A 20,535-nucleotide genomic window follows, 5' to 3' on the forward strand; every position below is an offset into this window, starting at 1 on the left:
TTAGTTTATCCTTAGGTGACTAAGAAACACAAATAGCAGAAGCTAAGCCTTCAGTCTCATCAGAAAAGCAAGTATAACATAAATGGAGATTAAGTTTTCCCCTTGAGTCCTATAGGTGAACACATGCTGACCTTACACTACACGCATATAGGGTTTAGAGCTACATGAAGTCAGGATTTATTTGTTTCACTAATAATAAGTGCTAGTAAAATGTCAATGGAAACCTGCACATGCTGATGCAGTTTAAGGATGAAGGTATGAAAACCTGAGGATGACAAATTTCATCACTCTTGGGAGCAAACTCAGTCTCCAGAAAATAGCTGCACACATTAGTCTATGATACCACCAGCACAAAACCCAAACATACGCATAAATACATAGATGAGGGAAACAACATCAATGTGAATTTAAAAGAGACCAGTGAATGACAAAACGTGCAAAAAGCAGGTGCAAGAACACATTTTTTTGAAGTCCCTAGGCACATCTGTCTTCTGTTGTTCCAGGTCATCTACTTATGACCTCCTGCAGCAGCCTATACATGAACACTGACGCTCAATATTTGCAATGCTTCTCTTCAGGCAGTAGAGCACAGGAAGTTCAGGCAGTGTGGCAAAGTAACTTGAGACAGGACTCCAGACAGAAATTGCATTTTGGTTTAACTTAAAAATCATTGGTTTGTATCTATTTTGAAGTGCTATCACACAGATTTGATGTGGAATTCTTTGGATTACTTTTTTTTTTTTTTTATTTTTGAGGCAGCAGACAAACCATACTAGACAATTATATATATATATTAAAAAAAAATAGAACAAAAAGCGACTGTTTATCTAATGTGCTTTCTATACAGCCCAAAAGCAGGCTTCAGCAGTATCTTGTCCAAAAAGAAAGAAATAATTTTGTAACAAGATATCCACAGCTGGATTTCACAGCCTCAGCCTATTTTGTAAATACACACTTTAAAAAAAAATAAAAATCACCTCTCTGAACACCCTTAAGGATGCTTTTTCCCTGCTTTCTTTTGATACCACCTCTCACAAAACACAAAACCAAACAAAAATCCCCAGTCTCCAGTTTCAGATTAAGCAGTGTTCCTCTATTACAACAAGCAGTTGATCACACACAGATCCCTTCCTGTATTGGCCATTCATCATACACAATCAATAGGCAGTAGGAGTTAGGTATTATCATCGTGTACATCTTAACTAGACTTCTGTAGGCTTGTAATACATAGATAGCTGGTATGTCCATGGACAAAACCAATCATCTTTCTGGGTAGGAACTCATAAAACGATAGTCAAGCTTGTAAGTACAAGTGGTTGCGCAGGGAGAAAAGCTCCAACATAACTAGTATCTCACCATCCCAGTTTCAGGAGAAAAGAGCCTTGAGATTTTTTTTTTTTTTTAACATGAAATTCCATTCTGCACAAAAATTGCATTCTTAGAGGTGTTCTGACTAATGCTTACTATGGAGAAAAAAGCAGTTTAAAGTAAGTCTGGTATTTTATCACCAGACTACTTTTATCTGGCATAAATTTTTGACACTTAGGACAAATTTTACCCTTCGTTGAACTTGACAGGTAAAAGCTAGATCCCATGTGCAAGACTGAGGTCAAAAATTAGCCTATTTAATCTGTCCAAAAGTCTTTATTTTTTACCTTTGACATTATCAATAGAGAAGCATCCTGCTTAAAACCCTTCCTAGTCTATCAGGAACAGTAGGTCAAGAGACACTGCAGCTTGCGCTAAGGACACACAGGAATTGCTCTGCCCATTCTCCATCTCTTACACCTTCCAAATCAGTCCTGCGTGCAGAACAACACTATGCTGATAGCAACGCGTCCTGGACCCTGATATGTTTCACAGAGGGAGAAAATCTTGGCTTGATCTGCATTAAGAATTTACGAACAATGCATTTTCTGGGGTTTCAATGGACTAAGCAGCAAATTACATGAATACCATGCATCTCATTTAACAACTATTTACTGTATAAAATGCACAAGAGTGTATTTATTTCACAGAATTACAGAATGGAAGGGACCCCTGGAGATCATCTAGTCCAATCTCGCTGCTCAAGCAGGTTCACCTAGAGCAGGTTGCCCAGGACTGTGTCCAGGTGGGTTCTCAATATCTCCAGAGAAGGAGACTCCGCAACAAAAAAAAAAAAGTTTTCCTTCTTCACAGAATGTTAGGGGTTGGAAGGGACCTCTGGAGATCATCTAGTCCAACGCCCCCTGCCAGAGCAGGACCACCTAGAGCAGGTCACACAGGAACATATCCAGGCAGGTTTTGAATGTCTCCAGAGAAGGAAACTCCACAACCTCTCTGGGCAGCCTGTTCCAGTTTCATGTTCAGGTGGAACTTCCTGTGCTCCAGTTTATGCCCATTGTCTCTTGTCCTATCACTGGGCACCACTGAAAGAGCCTGGATGGTGTTGGATATTTTTTGGATGGTGGTAAACCAAATTTAAAACAATTTCCTGCCCTAGCCTTTTCCCCAGGCTCAATTTCATTCCTATCACTCCTTCATTTCCAACTTCTTTACCTCTCCCCACCCTGCCTTGAGCAGAACAGAGGGGCAGCAGTTGCAGGCAGTCCACAACAGCTGTTCCCTAAGGCTCCTTCCTCCTCATGCTTTTCCCCTGGTAATCAGCATGCATCCTTCCCATGGTTGCAGTCCTTTCAGGATGAGCCTGCTCCTCCGTGGGCTCTCCACAGGCCAGACATCCTTCAGGAAATCTCCCTTCAGTGTGGGGTCCTCCATGGGCTGCAGTGTGAATACCTACTCCCCATGATCACTTCTGCACAGCTGCAGGGGAATCTCTGCGCTGGCACCTGCAGCACCTGTTCCTCCTCTCATTTTGATGCTCACAGGTCTGTTCCGTACACTTTTTTCCTCACTCCTTACTGCTTTTTTACCTTTTCTTAGCCACGCTTTCCCAGAGATGCTCCACTCACGGCTGAGGGGCTCAGCTGTTCCCTGTGGTGGGTCTGTTGGAACTGGCTGTGCCCAGCACAGGAGCCGCTCCTCCAGCCCCCTAGCTCCAAACACCTTGCCACAGACATCCAGGATAAAGGCTAACATTTCTATGTCTATCACTCCATAACTGTAAGTAGTCAAGACTGAAACTTAGTGACTTAATTGCGTTTTCCTTGAGGGGGAAAAATAAAAGGCTAAATCAGCAACTCTACACCTCTTCATGGGAAAACAAAACAAAACAAAATAAAACCCCAAACCCGTGAAACCGAACAAAACACAAAAATAAATACCAAGCAATCAGCTTGAGTTGTCGTTGGAAAGAGAAGTCAGCATCACTGTGACTGGAAAACATCTATTTCATATGCATCTCATTGGATGGCCCTTTGGGCAAACCATCAACAGCAAAACAAACTCTTCTGCATCCTGCAGCATTCACTTTTAAATTCTGAACTCTTTCCCACTCCTTTTAACTTCAATAATATGGTCTGTGATACTCAGTAATGTCACCAAAGAACTATCATTAACTAATATGTTCAATGAACTTTATACAAGGTACATAAACAAGTGTTAGATAAACCATAGTTCTTCCCTCCACATTACCGTGCCATCACTCTGGCACATGAGTTGATCAAAATCAGCTTGCATAGGAAACTTCCCTTAACTGACAGGTGGAAGAGATCCATTTGGGGCATTTCAAGAAAGAATTCATTAATCTGGGGTTCGATTTAATCACTAATTTCAGCAACAAAACTATACACAAAGTTTGAATCTGAAGTTCTGGGAGCTGAGTGACTTTAAGTTATTATGAAGCATTCAGTTTTTAAACAAATTACATCATAGTGGCATTCATTTGTTTAAAAATTTACTTTAAACTGGGGAAAAAAGTGGCAAGACTGAGCATACCATTTTAGTTCAGAAAAATACTTTGATTTAAAAAGGTGAACAGTGCAGAAAAAACCCTTTAATTTCATACCTTTCCTGCCAAACTAACTTTTTGGCTCACCTAGCAAACTGAAAATGCCCATTATTTGCCTTTTTTTTTTTTTTTTTTAACCATTGTAAGATTGAGTTTCATATATCAGTCTTCGGAGTTCATCGCAATACTACGATACGGATCCTGATCGCAATGGCATTGTATTGCAAACCAGTACCAGGACTCCATTAGAGTAGGGTACTAACACATTAGAGCACTGACGTTTATCATGTAGGTCACATCCATACTTCACAGATAACTGGGAGAGGTTCAGATCTGGAAACAGTACGCTCATGGGCTTCAGAGTCAGGAGATAAACCCTCTCCTCTACCAGATTCAAGGCAACATAACCTTCCAAAATTCCAGTTGTATAACTATGGGCACCCTGACTGAATGGCATAATTCCTGATCCAGAATGACTCCATTTTATCTGTTTCCTTTGCTATTTAAGGTTTTTGGAATTATGGGCCCCTAAAAAGCCACTGGAAGGCCAGCTCACAGAGGAGCCTTGTGGTTCTGGCAATCTCAAAATCTCATTTCTGATCAGACTTTACCAATAACTCTTCCAGGCAAGCTCCAGCTGTAGGTAGGGTAGCAATTATCTTTTTCTCAGTAGTTACCATATTTTTAGTAAAACTCATTAAACAGATTTCTGATGCAAACGGCTTTTAGGAAGCGAAGGTTGAAAACACTGAAATGATTCAACAACATTTTGATATATTAAGAAATTCACTTCTGGTATCAATAGTTAAAAGAACTTTGATTTTTTTTTTATACTGATGAGTTTCACTGCTAGGAAAAAACCCAAACGTCTGACAGATAAAGTCACAAGGCTTGACTGAGCAGCTAATGAGACAGTCTGCATACTCAACTAGACAGTTATCTCATTTTCCAGTAGGTGCTGCCTGCTAAGAACTACAATACTTTTCCACAGGCATCTGACAACTGAGAATACATTTCTTAGCATTACAAAAAAAAATGAAACCTGAAAACTACTGGTTTCAAACAACTGAATGGACATTAAGTGTACAGTATCTTTTCACAGGAAGTATCTCAACAAAACTAAACACTTACTTATAATCTGAGGAAATATCCATGGCGTGAATTCAAGTAATGTTTACTATATAGTTTGGCCAAACTGCACATAACAGAGGAATTATTTGAAGGGAGGGGAGGTAGTGATAAACTATCTCCCCATGTCTCCAGTCTTTGGAGTAATGCATTCTTCGCAAAAAATTAAAACTCCCTCTCATGATTACTTGGAGGCAACCTCAGACATCTTTGCCCTCAATATGGCATTGACATTTAGAAAGTGATGCTTTCTAAACTAAACTTTCTAACTGCAATGCTGCTTTGTCATACCCAGCTATGAAATGAGAAAATCGAAGGCAAAACAGCCACTGCTCTGCCACTGTATGGTTTCAGTACAGGCTAGCAAAGATCCAGAAAAAAACAAGAATAGGAAACCAGGTTACAAATCTTTATCGTGTTCTGTCAGTGAAAAACAGAGACATGTTTAGCAGACATACAGCAGGAGGCACATACCATTCAAAATGTTTCATCAATTGGGACAGAAAAGCCATGAAGCAATACTGGTAACCATCCCCGTATCAACTCTCTAATGTCAAGCAGATGTATATTTTACTCTTGATATGACAGTATACATTTAGAATGGACAGATTGAAAAAAATTATATAAAACATTCAAATGTAATTTATAAACTGCAGTTACAATCTATTGCTACATTTCATACCATGAATTTCATTGATTTTAAAAGTGAAGAACAGGCTTTATTAATAAACAATTGTGTATACTGCTGGTTGTTTATTTTTTCAAATTATCACTTAATGACACTTAGAGAAACCATTAAAAATGCATGGCAGTCATTCTAGCCAGTATGAAGTGTTGCACTTCATTAAATGACTAGAATGTAATTACCTGCATAAAAAAGCACAAGATAATACGAACAGCAATAGATGAATTTAACATGTTTTTATTCTGAATTTTGAGTACTGTAAATTATTGTATATTACTGTGGTTAAATCCTGAATAACGAGATACACATAAGTACAGAAAGACATGATCCATTTGTGTCCCAGAAGGGATTCAGACAAGAAGCACGTTTTATTAAAGCACCTGCAGAAAGGGTATTTCTCCTATTTTCTTAGAATTTGCCCTGTTCTCCACTGAAGATAACAACAGTTTTAATATTCACTTCTTTGGAGGTTCATTTAAGTCCTTAAGGTCTGATCAAATGTCCAGAAGAAACACTTCCATAGGCTTTAGCAGATTTTACAATCCTACATAAGCACTATGTTAAGCTTTACAGTATACTAAGCCTCCTTCCTGGCAGTATTAAATCATAAAATTGGTCTAGCTGATTCCATAATGATTTGCTCACATACCCATGTGTGATTTAAATCAGATACATATGACTGGATGCTCTGGTCTTATTAGGTAGTAACAATAATGGGACCATAGGCTAGCAAAATAAAATTGTTCAGAAAGAGTAAATTAAACCTATTTATTGATAGCTGTCATGTTTCTTTATAGAAGGAGAAACCAAGTGTCTTAAAATAAGTTTATTAACTAAATTCCAAGGCCCTATGTCATGTGACAAACCAATCTACTATTATGCAAACAAAATGTAGTATAGTGCTGTCTATTTATCTGTCTACCTACCAAAAGAATTATTTTCAAAGAGAATATAAGTCAATACTGGTGATTTCCAATTTCTAAGAGCCAGATTCCTTCTGCACAATCTTCAAAACATTAAATATGGACTGAATAAATAAATTATGCCAAACCAGAGCCTAGTATGTTCCCAGATGTACTGTTTTGTGCTCCATTTCATGGCAATTTAAAATTCAAACATTTATCCATTACGCCATTTTCTTATTTATAAAGTCTTTCAGAATATAATGCAACCTAGGGAAAACTATACCCAAAACAGCATGTAAACAAAAACATTAACAAGGATACTGATACAATAAAACAAGACAGCCTGAACTGCTACTTCTGTAGTAAACATCAAGAATTGGAAATTTTGCAGTAATAGCAAACTAATGGTTTTGCCATTACATACAAGGGGAATTCTCTCTGCATAAGGCGTGTACCATTGAACCTAGAATGATCTCAGGATGCATCACGCACAAGGCTTCACAGCATAGTGCCCTTTTAGAAGGCCAGTCTATACTCTGTCATTAATAGATCACTCACCGAATCTTAAGATGAAAAACTCTAAGACCACAAAGTATTTCTCAATTTTTTTTTTACTGAATTTGACCTTAATTTGTTTCCAAATTACATAAAATAGGCTTACTGGATTGCATACATAAAAAAATCATGCAGGCACTTGAAAAGAACCAAAATTATTACTGTCTGCTTAACAAATTTAAGACTTAAGTATGAAAACAACAAAAAAGATGGAATTATGATAAAACCTGAGAAGATATTAATTCAAACGGAGTACAGATGGTCTACTTTATCAGTTAAGAGTTGAATTTATTTTTAAGTATTGATAGTATATAGCAAAAACACTTTTCTGTTCCTATCTCACTTAAGCTCAATTTAATTTTTTTTAATTAAAAATCTTCCATTCTTCCTTCCCTTTCTCACATTCTTCTGTTCCTTTCCAGCAATTATTCTCCTGCTCTCTAAACAAGTCTTCACAGAAAATTCCAAGACAACAATCTGGAGAGAAAATGAGATTCATAATTCTAGACCCACAAAAGAAAGAAAATCCTGTTTCTTTCCTTTTTAAATATTCCCCACCCCCCCATCACGTGCATAGAAATCCCTATTTCCCTTCCCTACTAATACAATGTATGCTGAAAAGGACATATCATGATGGAACAGATTCTCTAGCAGGAACTGAAATTGCTGTTCTTGAGCATCTTAATTTGTCCGCATACCCAGAAAAGCATTGCACAACTCACTTTTGTAGTATTTAAGCAAATTTTAAGTAAGAAACAAGGTAAGGCTTTATTACACGTAAATCAGCAAATAAGGAAAGTTGCACTCACAGGCTGTTAAAAGCAAACAGCTACAGTGTAAATGGGAACTTTCAGTCTGAACAGAGCTGCTGTTACAGAAAGATGAAGATGCAGTATCACAAAAACAGTTACTAGCTCCAGAAACCATTCTAAAATAAATGTAAATTTCCGTGGTCACACGATACTTCCTTTTTCCTCCTTTATTAGGGAAAAAGTCCCTTATGAGATAATCATGGCTAGCCTAACACGAGAACAAAACATTTAAGACCATGAGCACCTGATTCTGGAGGAGTCACAAACATTTCTCAAGGGCTTATTATTTTATATGATCCTTTGTAGAAAAATGCTGTACAAGCGTCTATTCATTCTAAAATCCAGGGAGCTTGTGAACCATCTCAAGCCCTTTTCCAGGAGAAAATGCTGCACTCAAAGAGATGACAAGGGAAGTAAAACTTTGGTTAGTTGTTTTAATCAACTAATCTGGACTACCATAGTCTCTGTTTATGAAGTCCACTGTCAGCACATGGTTCATCTTAAAAAGACACTACACCTGAAATCCTGGGAAAAGTCTGCACTACTTGCATGCAACATACAAGAAAAACTAGCATATGCTTAAGTAAAATCAAGTGCAAAGGATAATTCCACCTGGCAACAAGAATTTAACAGCACAAGTGATACAGAGTCACATGTAATACCATAGGGCAGAAGCAGAGGAGAAACTTGGAAAAGCTCTTCTAGCTCCCGTTTTACTTTACATGCAATCATTAAATCAATTGCCAATTACAAGCATGAATTTACGCAACGTAAGTCTCTGATCCCTCCTCACCATCTTAGATTAGAATAAATGATGATAGTTGCCACTCATGATAAATGACTTACAGGGAACACTATATAAGTGATAAATTATCCCATTTTGCTAAACAGCAATTTTAATTCATTTCTAAAATGACTAGGACCATACAATTTCCTCACTAATTTTCAGTTCCTTTTATTTAATCACATGAGTATGCACTTCAAAAGCAAACCTGCAATTGGGGAGGGACAGTAAAGTAAGCAAGAATTTTTAGGAATGATGCCATCTTAGGGTACTGTAACGGGTCTGCATGGCAAGGTTTTGGTAGCGGGGGGGGAGGTTACAGGGGTGGCTTCTGTACGAAGCTGCTAGAAGTTTCCCCTATGTCAGATGCAGCCAATGCCAGCCGGCTTTAAGACGGACCTGCCGCTGGCCAAGGCCGAGCCCATCAGCGACAGAGTTTTTCACCTCTGTGATAACATATTTAAGAGAGTGAAAAAGTTGTTGCGCAGCAGTAATTGCTGCGAGTGAGAGGAGTGAGAATGTGTGAGAGAAACATCCCGTAGACACCAAGGTCAGTGCAGAAGGAGGGGGTGGAGATGCTCCAGGCGCCGGAGCAGGGATTCCCCTGCGGCCTGTGGTGAAGACCATGGTGAGGCAGGCTGTCCCCCTGCAGCCCATGGGCGGTGGAGCAGATGACTGCCTACACCCCGTGGAGGGCCCCCACGCCGCAGTAGGTGGATACCTGAAGGAAGCTGTGACCCCGTGGGAAGCCTGCACCAGAGCAGGCTCCTGGCAGGACCTGTGGCCCATAGAGAGAGAGAAGCCCACGCTGGAGCAGGTTTCCTGCCAGAGACCCCATGAGGCGGCTCACACTGGAGCAGTCAGTTCCTGAAGGACTGCACACCATGAAGGAGACCCATGCTGGAGCAGTTCATGAAGGACTGAACCCGTGGGAAGACTCATGTTGGAGAAGTCATGGAGGACTTTCTCCCATGAGGGGGACCCCACATTGGAGCAGGGGAAACGTGTGAGGAATCATCCCCCTGAGGAGGAAGGAGCGGCAGAAAACAACAGTGTGATGAACTGATCCCAACCCCCATTCTCTGTTTTCCCCCTGTGCCACTGGGGGGGAGGAGGGAGGAAAATCGGGATCAAAGTTACGCCCGGGAAAGGAGGGAGGGGTGGGGGGAAGGTGTTTTAAGATTTGGTTTTATTTCTCATTACTCCTCTCTGAGTTAATTGGTAATAAATCACATTTCCTTTCAGTTGAGTGTTTTGCCCGTGATGGTAAATGCTGAGTGATCTCCCTGTCCTTATCTTAACCCCACAAGCCTGTTATTTTTTTTTTTTTTCCTCTCCTCTCTCCTGTCCAGTTAAGGAGGGGGAGTGATAGAGTGCCTTTGGTGGGCACCTGGCATTTTGGCCAGGGTCAACCCACCACAGGTACATTAAATACCAGACTGCTGGAAGGTGAAAATAAATGGATCTTTTTCCTACGAACAGTCATATAATTAAGAAGTAGACTAGAAATTCCTGCAGTTTATATACTAGTGATAAAATCTTTCATATAATTACTCAAACCCCCAAAGTTTGACAATCGCAATTTTAAAGGCATTCTTGTTAAATTCAGAATAATTTACAAAATGCCAAATATACATGACGCTTCTACATTCACAGAAGAACCGATTTTAAGGTTTTGCTGTTGCCTTAAGAGGGACTCAATGAGGGACTTCGGTCAGATGTTGGGAAACCAGGCTAGCATTATACCAACAGATAAATACAGGCTTGTTACTCCACCAAAGTAAAAACTGGACTGAACAAGGTACCAAAGACCTTTTCCAGGCCTCAAGGCTCCTGCTGACTTTGCAGCTAAAGTGCAAAATACAGACTTCCAGCTTTCAAAAAATCACAAGTGAAGAGGCTTTCTATACCAGATTGCTTATAGAAAGAAGAGCTGGTAGAAAAACTGACATTACAATAGTAATAAATGGTTTTTAATTTTTCCCTCTGTAATTATAAAAATTTTTCAAATGCAAGTTTTAAAATCAATCTGGTTTGAGTGATGACACAGAAAAGGTAAAGTTCTTCCTCGCCATCCCAGGCTGGTTCTCTTCTACCTGCATCTTACAGCGGAGAGCTGCACAAAACCCAAATGCCATTGTTCTTCCAATAGATGAAAGTAGGTGTCCAGGATAAAAACCCAATTTCTTGTCTGCTCCTTGGACAAAGCAATACCACCTTACTCCTTGCTGAGGGTTTTCCAGAAGACTAGCATTCATTTTTCATCACCATACATAAAAATGTGGATTACAGGAGTGTCCTAGGTTACAGTGTAAAATGCGCCCCAAAACCATATTCTATTACCATCTTCAGGAGCTGTTGAGACCAGGTGGGGCGGTGCTCCCTGCCTCCCCCCTCTGGACTATCTGCTGTTAACGGGCACAACAATGCCTTATCGCCTGACCCATTGATAACTCCCTCCTGGACTATCTCCTGTTAATGGCCCATCAAGGAACTGCCTCACGACTCCTCATCCCATTGTGAGATTCTCCGCCCGGGGGGAAGGAGCCAAGCAGTCCATGCCAAATAAAAACTGAGCTCTCCAACACCCTAGCAGCCTTCTTCCACTGGATTCCCAGAGGAGTTTTTTCCCCCACTGGAGTTCCAGAGGACAAGAGCTACCTACTTACCACTGGACCTTCCGAGGAAGACCAGACCCTTTTACAAGATCGCTGCTTCAACAGAACTACATCCATCGCTTCAGGAGGACTGCAGCCACCATCTTATCGGACTGCTACTGCCACCCTAACAGGGTGTCAGGTTGTATTTCTGACTCTGTCAGTGTAAACCAGTGGGTTGTTTTTTATTCCTGCCTTGTGTTATATGTGTATATATATATATATATATTAGTAAAGAACTGTTATTCCTGTTCCCCATATCTTTGCCTGAAGGCCCCTTAATTTCAAAATTATAATAATTTGGAGGGAAGGGGGTTGCATTTTCCATTTCAAGGGAGGCTCCTGCCTTCCGCCACAGACACCTGTCTTTCAAACCAAGACAGAGAGGAAGAAATATTTAAGATTGTTTTGACTTTGTTGGTAATAAATTTAACATACGTTTCAAATGAGAGAATAAGGAAGAAAATAGTCCCCAACTAACACATTACGTGAATTTATCATAATATGTAGAGAGAATTAACCAGTTAATTGATTTAATAAAGAACTTTTCTGATGCTAATAACCAACTTCCAAAACACCAACTGAACATCTTTCTTATGGCACCACTACAGGATTAGTGCAGCACATCCTGGGGTTTGGGTGCAATAAAAAACAACAAGCACTTTTCTGGTCCTAATTAACTCCTGTTAAAAGAAGCCCTGCATAACAGTAAGTTTTCCAGAGATACAGAGGGAAGGCCACTGCAATGGTATTATGTGCATAATGAGCCATTTTCTAAAACCAGTTTTGCACTAGTGTCAGAGAGGTACTACAGGACTATGTAACATTTGTCCCAGTAATAAGAACCACAGCAATGATTTCAATAAAGGAAACCAAACCAAATACCTTCTAGATGGTATTATATGCAACTGTCACTTTTTTTTTTTTTCAATCTGTACCTAAGATTGCATCATTGAAGGAATGACTACATATAAACTTTGAGAAAAATCTGTTGCATCTCTGTGTTAGTCTTCAAAGTGTGTTTGGAAGAAGGTACTTAAAACTCTTTGTCTTCCTATAAATAAGGTAAATTAAATACAAACCCAACTTTTTTACCACATCTTCCAGTCCGCTGAGGATACTGCCATCTAATAAACACAGTTTCGCTCACATTTAAAACAAAGGTTTTCAAGTTACTGACTATATGAGGAATATATTCTGAGAGAATCCTACAGCAAAGGAGAGACCTGAAAAGCTGAAGTCTTAACTGAAGCAATCTGCTGTTTAAAATAATGGGCAGTGATGTGCTTATGGCCTATTACTACCTGCTAGAAATTTTTGATCTAAACAAGCCATTTGTAATACCCCATTACAATCCTTTCTCATTAAAGAAAGTTAAAGGAACTATTATGTTAGCTACAAATGTTAATTGAACATTTTTTACAGGTTAAGTTCTGGATATGAAAGAACCTCAAAAATTTTCAGACAGACAGACCAGTAGCCAAAAATACTATTTGATCTTCATCATCTTAACTCACTGTCACATGGGTAACAATTCTGTCAAAACTGTATTTTTGGAAATAAGGCCTTCTATGAGAAGAAGCAACAGGAGCAATATACCACCTTCTGGTGTATTCAGTATTTCTTTTGGAACCTCATTCTCAAAGTTGCCTTCAGCCACCATCAGTAACTACATCAAAAGCGTCCAAATGAGCTAGAGGATCAGAAAGATCTTTCATTTCTCTTTCCACATATGCCGACTTCACCAGTAAATACTTAATGAATTTTTATATATCCTGTCCAATAAATCATCAAAAATGGACCCCAAAACACCCTTATATGCTCCTTCTTTTAATTTTCAAGCTATATAAGACAACTATTCACACTAAAGCAACTGTCTTTAGTAGCATATCTGAAATCTGTAATGTTTTTCTAAGTTAAAAAAGCTCATCATCCTAAAGGAATTGACAAGGGATTTAGACTGGACACCAAATCTTGGAATGATTTCTGGTTTATGAAAGAATACACTGTTTCATTTCCCCCCCTTTTCCATTATTAAAAACTAAAGTAAAGGTTATAAATAATTTGTAAGTTTTTTCTTCCGAGGAAGGGCAAAGGTAGAAGAATTCCTCATTTAATGAGCAAAAGAACGTTGCTGTTTTAAATTGGTTTGTTTTAAACAATTGAATTCTAATATCTAATAAACATAAGTAGAAATTCAGATTACCCTCCTACAAATGTTAAATTGACTACCGATCACTATACTGAGTAATGAAAATTATTTTTAATTTCCCTTTATGAATGACAACACACAAACATTTAAGTGATGAGCACAAGACAGACCCTTCTTGATTTGAAGTAAGAACAGACAGCATTCTTCTCTGGAAGAAAGAATCAACTACATATCTAGATTTAAAAAAAAAGACACAAAGAGCGTGTATCTTAGAATAAAGGCAAAGAAAAATTATTATAATTATTTGTATAACAATAGTGACTAGGTCAAGGTCATGGCCATAAAGACAACCAAACAGTCTGTATTTTAGAGAAAAAAATTTACACAGAACTGCAACTGCCTGCATATGTATTGTAAGAAACATTCAAAGGCAAATCTAGAGCACTTACACATAATCCTTACATGGATATTTTAAAATCCACATAAAACACTCAAATGGCTTCCCAACATACATAAAATGTTGATGGTTATGATAGTGCTGTTATAATGTTAAGGCTGTGATATACAGTCCTAGAAACAAGTGGACCTTTTACTTAAGTTTTTCCCTTTTCCTGTTGTTTCAATGCTGCCCTCTACTCCCCTCTTCCCTCTTAGTTTTTCCGCTTCAGAGACCATTCTTACTGTACAGTAGTTCCTGCTGAGAAGCAAAGGTAGGCTAAGCCATATGCTGCTCAGCGTTCTCGCTAATCATCAGCCGCTGGAAATGCCCAATCATATCTGAAGATCAGAACAGGCCTTACTAACAAAAAAAAGCTCTATTTCCATTCGGTGTGCAGCAGACAGGTAAGAACAAAACCAGAAGTAGGGACATGTTAAGAACATAGGTAAAAGGCCAACTGAATTCAAGTAACGTAACACTTTTTGTTTTGAAAATAATACTAAACCCTGATGAAATCTACAGAAGGCTGACAGATTATATGATATACTGATATATTGCAGCTATTTATTTTTTTTCCTGTCTGGTGTACTAGGACTGGTTTTACTGGATTTAGGAGTTATTCTAATATTTACCCCCATGGGAGGACTGGTAAGTGTATTGACATTATTGTTTGTTCTTAAATTAACACTCACTTTCCAGGACAATAAACAAAGTAAAATTATTTTTGTAATAGTTTGACAGGATGCAATGTTTTTCATAATCCTTCCCCTCCCTAGCCTCAATCAAAATTTAGGTCACGATATTTCAGAACACAGGAGTCACTTAATAAAGAGCTCTGTAGATGTAAGCAAGGGCCTATGTCTGGAGAATATAACACCAGAGTTTTGCACAAACAACCATCACAGATATTCAGATGGTAATTTCACACGTGGGGTCTCAAAATGTGGGTTTACCTAATTGCAAACACAAGAGTATGCAAACAATTGTTTTGCTAATGAACACGGATAACTATCAATATAACTTAATATAAGTTAATAGGAGCAGCACCAGCTACCTAACAAACAGTGACTTTCAGGAAACAAGTGTTACTCAAACAAATGCCCTACCCTGTTTCAGAGCTCAGTCCTTGCACTGCAAAGCCACTCTGTGATACACGCCTGCTTACAGAGGTCCCAATTCTGTAGTAGGAAGCATCTTCTTAAACACATAGTAAGAGACCAGTGCAATATTAAAGCTCTTAAACCTACTCCACCACACCTTTTCCATGACTGTCTAAAGCTTACCCCCATCAAGTGATAAAGGAGGAGACAATTTAAAGAAATTTGATGGATACAGTAAGTTTCAAGTAACAACTGTAAGTTTTCTATATTAAACAGAAGACAATTCTATCACCTCCTCTTCTTTACAATACATACCTGGACTTGGCAAGACGTACTCTTCTAACAGAGTTTAATTATGTTCTCACATACTACCAGTAAGCTATATCAAAATAACATTTGCAAGACCTACTCTCGATACCAATTTTTTGAAATGAAACTTTTTTTTTAAGTAATAAGATTTTTTTGGCCTGACCATATTTTTGAATGGTATTTATCAATGTGCACTGATTTATCTTCAGCTGTGACTATATAAAAGAGGTATGTCTAAATTTATCTTTAAGGAACCGTTTCAGGCATGTATTGTAAAAATATAAAAGATTTCTAACTATCAGAAAGTCTCATTATCAAATCTGAGAAAATTCAAGCAAAATTCTGCAAGTGGCAAAATAATCAGTATTATATATGTTATGCATTTAGTTTTTTGAAGATGGACTAGTTTCTTTCATTAATTCAGTATTACCTACTGATCTTTATTTTCTCCAGAAGTCATAAGTCTTTGAAACTGCTTGATAAGGAGGTCTCCCTACTGAGATTACCAATAGTCTTTTTATAGAAGCCTGCAGTAACACAGTAAAAGCAAAAGAAGATTAGCAGGGTATAAAAATAATTGGACTCCAGTGCTGTATTGACATCTTAGAGGAAAGATTTGCTGTCATGTCTGGGCCAAGTTATCTGCCCATAAATTCCACTGAAGACAGCACCTTTACACCACTGATACTTTATATCCTGTTCTTTATACAATAACTATACCTAAGAAGGCTAGTAATTTGACATATTTACATCATTAAACTTATCTAACATAAAACTTAAGATCTCATTTCTCAGGTAATGGAAAGAGTAGAAAAAAGATATAGATAGAAAGAGTGGCACTGTCAGAAACATTGACTTAGAAACATTACATATTAACAAGTAATTTCACTTCTTAAAGAACTTGTCTAAAATAACTGCCCCACATTTTTCAATACTTATTAGTACTGCACAGGACCTTGGTATTATCTACAGCCACATGCCCTGTGGATAGGAAGACAAAAAAAAAAACAAAAAACAAACAAATAAAAACAAACCACAACAAAGAAATCCTCCAAAGAACACATGAAAAAACCACAACTGAAAAAATAATTTAACATATCTTACAAAGGATAATCAAAAGAGAAGGCGAGATACTCTTGTGACAGGCATGGTACATAACATTCAGATTTGCCTCTCTTCCTTTTTCAATAATCTCATCTGCATGCAGGGTCTAAAGTTTCTCTTCATAACAAGACATGGAGGTTGGTATCACCACAGCTGCTGGTACTCCACTAAGCTTATTGGCTGGAAGGGGCAGGGGAAGAAGCAACAGAGGTTGTATCCTGGCAACTGACATCTAATCTCTACAAGTTTCCATCTCCCAGCCAATGAGGAAAAACATGCAAGACTGAGCCTGTGTCAACAACAGCAGGAGACACAGGCTGGTTCCTCCTGCACAGCTTGGGTATTACTGTTGGTCCCACACAAAACTATATGCAGGAGTCAGGAGCAAAGACTATAACTGGATTGACTATTCAAATACAAAAAACTGCAGTGTAGGAAAAATTCTATGCTAACTCCAGGTGTAATAAACCCCTTCCATTACCCTCAGAATAAACAAGATAAATTTTTGTTCTTCCCTATAGCATAAAAAACCTGAAAATTTTCTTCAAATCACAATTTGAACACAAATGCTTTTACTAGCAGCCACCACTTTTTCTCCCTCCGTCCATGCCTCATGAGTTCCCTACTGCTCAGCTGTTTAGACATACAGCCCCAGATGCCGATTAGGTCTTACATCTACTACATTAGGAAAATGCCATGGTGCAGTAGCCAGAGTGACAGGATCACTATACGTTCAGAAAATGTTTGTACTGTGAGTTCTATAAGCTAGTAATTCAACCTTCTTCTACAACTCACTGCTTTCATTGGATTGCTGAACACAGTTTTGCTTTTCTAAAGTCTCTCTCCATTTTATAGCACCCTGAGAAAATGAGTGAAGCCCTTTATGTACAACACACAAGACATTTGATTCTGAGTATGTGTCACTAGACTTCTAAAGCAATTTCATGACTACTCTGGATACCTTCAAATTAATTACAATTTAAGAGTTCTTCACAAAACACACTAGCATTCATCACTCAAACATCAGGTCAGTTATTACATTCATGAAATTATTTAAAACTTTCCAAACTTCCAGGGACAAAAGGGAATTACTGCATCTGTCAATCAAGAAAACATTCTGTAATTGTTATCTATATTTCTCCCCAAGGCTCCAAACTCCCTACAGACTTGCTAAGAGTTTTGACTGCAATCCTACAGCATTCAGTTTTGGTACTAATAAGAAGCTGTGTTTATTAGAACACCATTCCTCAGTACTACTACTGAGGTAATACTATACCTCAGTATTCAAGTGAAACAGTGGTACCTTTGTAAATGGTTTAAAATAAAAGGTATGTCCATCATTAAAATTCTGCTTAATTATCATGAAACAAGAAATCTGCAGACTAGCTGTCCACCCTTTCCTAATTCTCTTCTACTTGTGTTCATTTTAATTGGATTCCTAAACTGAAATTTAGAGGTAAAACACAATTTAACTCCAGGATAATTTGATTATTTTATTATTCAAGGATTATTTGTTTGTACATTAGTCTGGGGCTATGGAGACAATATGCACACTGAAGTATCTTCATTTCATAAGCGAAAGCAGGCAGCGTTCGCCAATCTGCTAGTCACAAAATTGTAACTGTCTGATGTATCCAAGGGCAGCTCATGCAGCTTTTGTTTTGTCTGGCTACATCCCTCTCAGTTATTTCCCTACTCCCCCAACACAGAGTTAATAAACAGCTTTTCCATGCTGCCATACAAAAAACACAGACTGATTGATTTAGGCAATTTTAGTATCTCCAGCTTTATTTTCTTTCCTCATCTTCCACTTTTTGAGCCTGTTTGTGCAGCCCCAAGCACAGCTGAGCGATAGCCTGCACTGGCTCCTCAGAATGTCGTAATATGAAGAACAGAGAACTTTTCTTGACTCATTCTGTCGAGGTTTTTTTTGTCAAGCGGATGTCTATCATAGTAAGTGACCCATTAAATAACTAAATCCATTTAGCCCTGTAATAGCAAAGAACTGTTTCAAAAAAAAAAAAAAAAACAAACCACAAAACCAAAAAAAAACTACCACTAAAGATTTTATTGAAATTCAGGAATTTACCCTGGATTTCCACAGTGGTTTCAAGAGAAGCTGGTCTTGACCTCTTTCTGATGATGCGATAATCAACATGTAGATATTTTTCCCTGGAAAGTGAGTTGTGCTAGGACAAGACAATTTTGAACATTACACGGCTTCACTCAAGACTCATAAAAGGACATTAAATCATTCTCAATGTCATAATTTTTTAAGCCTGACATTACGTTTAGAAAAGCATACTGTCTTTCCTGTAACACTCTAGTAATTTTGTAAAGTACCACTCCCCTACAGCACCTGAGCTACTAGATCCTGTGCTTGTTCAGTCCAGCACTTTGGATGTTTTTTTTTGTAGTCCCAGCTGACCACAGACAACGAACGATGAACCAAAACAGACACTAAATCCTTAAGTGGGCAGATGCAGGATAATTCTATATTTTGGCTTCTATACACCTACAGCTTTTTCCCATTAAATGAGCTGTAACTTGAGCAGTGACCCAATTCTTCTGTATTTTTTATTGTTAGAACAAACCCAATTATGAACAGCTACCAACAAAGCTAAACCTTTTTCATATTTTTCTTAAAACACTCTCCTCATTTCTGACACACTTAAATTTAATTCAGTCTCTGTAGACCTCCCAATGCCTTGAATACACACAGATGAATGCAGAAAGATTAAACATTTTTTTACTGTGACCTACAACAATGTGCTGAAACTTTAATTATTATGTTAATTCAAGCATTGGGCCCAGTGGATTTATTATATCCCAGAAGCTAATATAATCTACTCTGAAGTGAGATGTGGGCATTAGCTGCATCTAAGTATTTTGTCTACAAATATTTAGGCAGAGTAACTAATGGCTATGCACTAAATAAGATATTCTTAAAATCCAATCCTAATTTTGGAGCTTTTCCTCAAGTAGATGAGTTGTTCCTCAGAAAAATACTGAAAATGTAGTTGCCCGTAAGAGCAAAAGCTTGTGTCTTAGCCAAATGTTGTCACCTCAAATTCCATCCTTGTGAAGCAAGACTGGTATTTATTAGACGAAGATCTTTATTATGCTTAACAGGAGCCCATCCCTTATCCATCCTTTATAGGATGACAATTGGAAAAAAAAATATTTTTTTTCCACTGCAGGACAGGACCAGGTACAGTCCACACTATATTAGGAATCAGAACAAGAATATCCAACCCTAAACCCAGCACATTTGAAATAAAGATAGCTTGTTATTAAAGAGAAGAAATTTCCCAAGTCTTGATGGTTTAAAGGATCAGCACTAGAAGAAATATCAGTGACTGAAAACTGAGGTTTGACCTTTTTCCTAATAGAGAGTACAAGTGTTTCTGATCAGCTATACCTCACATCAAATTGCTAGCCCCAGTTTTGTATAATTCATCTAGAAAAAAATGCTTGCTTCTTATTTTTATTATCCCCAGAATCAGACAAGAATTTCCTTATTTTCCTTTAGCAACATGACTGATGAAACTCATATTTTACAGTTTAGAACAAGAAAAAAGTGAAGAACGTTGACAGGGTGAGCTTGTCAGATATTGGTAAAGCCAGTGGAACTTTGCTGACTACACAAACCTTTTTTTAAGCGATGGAGCTAGAGGTAGCTTACATAATCTTACTTTTCCTTAGTTTGCTACATCAGAGTATTTTCTATTAAAGTACCACAAAAGCATCTGTGTTGTAATTAGGAGCAATGTGACTTTCATTAAGGGAAAATTAAAAAATGTTTAATACAATAAAGGCAAGCAGGAATTAATGCAAGCTTTCAGGTTTTATACTGCCAAGTAAGCCAGACATTTTGTCCTGTGCTCATTTTTGATTACACACTTTAATTGCTTACTATCATATTACTTGATAAGTATCACAAAGACAATTCCATAATTGCCAGATATAAATCTTTAAGTTCTGAAGAGAAAAAGACATACAAAGGAATTCTT

General features: G+C 38.0%; 1 protein-coding gene across 24 annotated transcripts in view; it reads right to left on the minus strand.

The window, feature by feature from the left end:
• Nucleotides 1–20,535, minus strand: part of NRXN1 (neurexin 1) — a 719,965-nt gene that overhangs the window by 472,144 nt on the left and 227,286 nt on the right. The window lies entirely within an intron of this gene.

This window comes from Leptosomus discolor, chromosome 2, assembly GCF_034619465.1.
Source record: "Leptosomus discolor isolate bLepDis1 chromosome 2, bLepDis1.hap2, whole genome shotgun sequence".
In the NCBI taxonomy this organism is placed as follows: domain Eukaryota; kingdom Metazoa; phylum Chordata; class Aves; order Leptosomiformes; family Leptosomidae; genus Leptosomus; species Leptosomus discolor.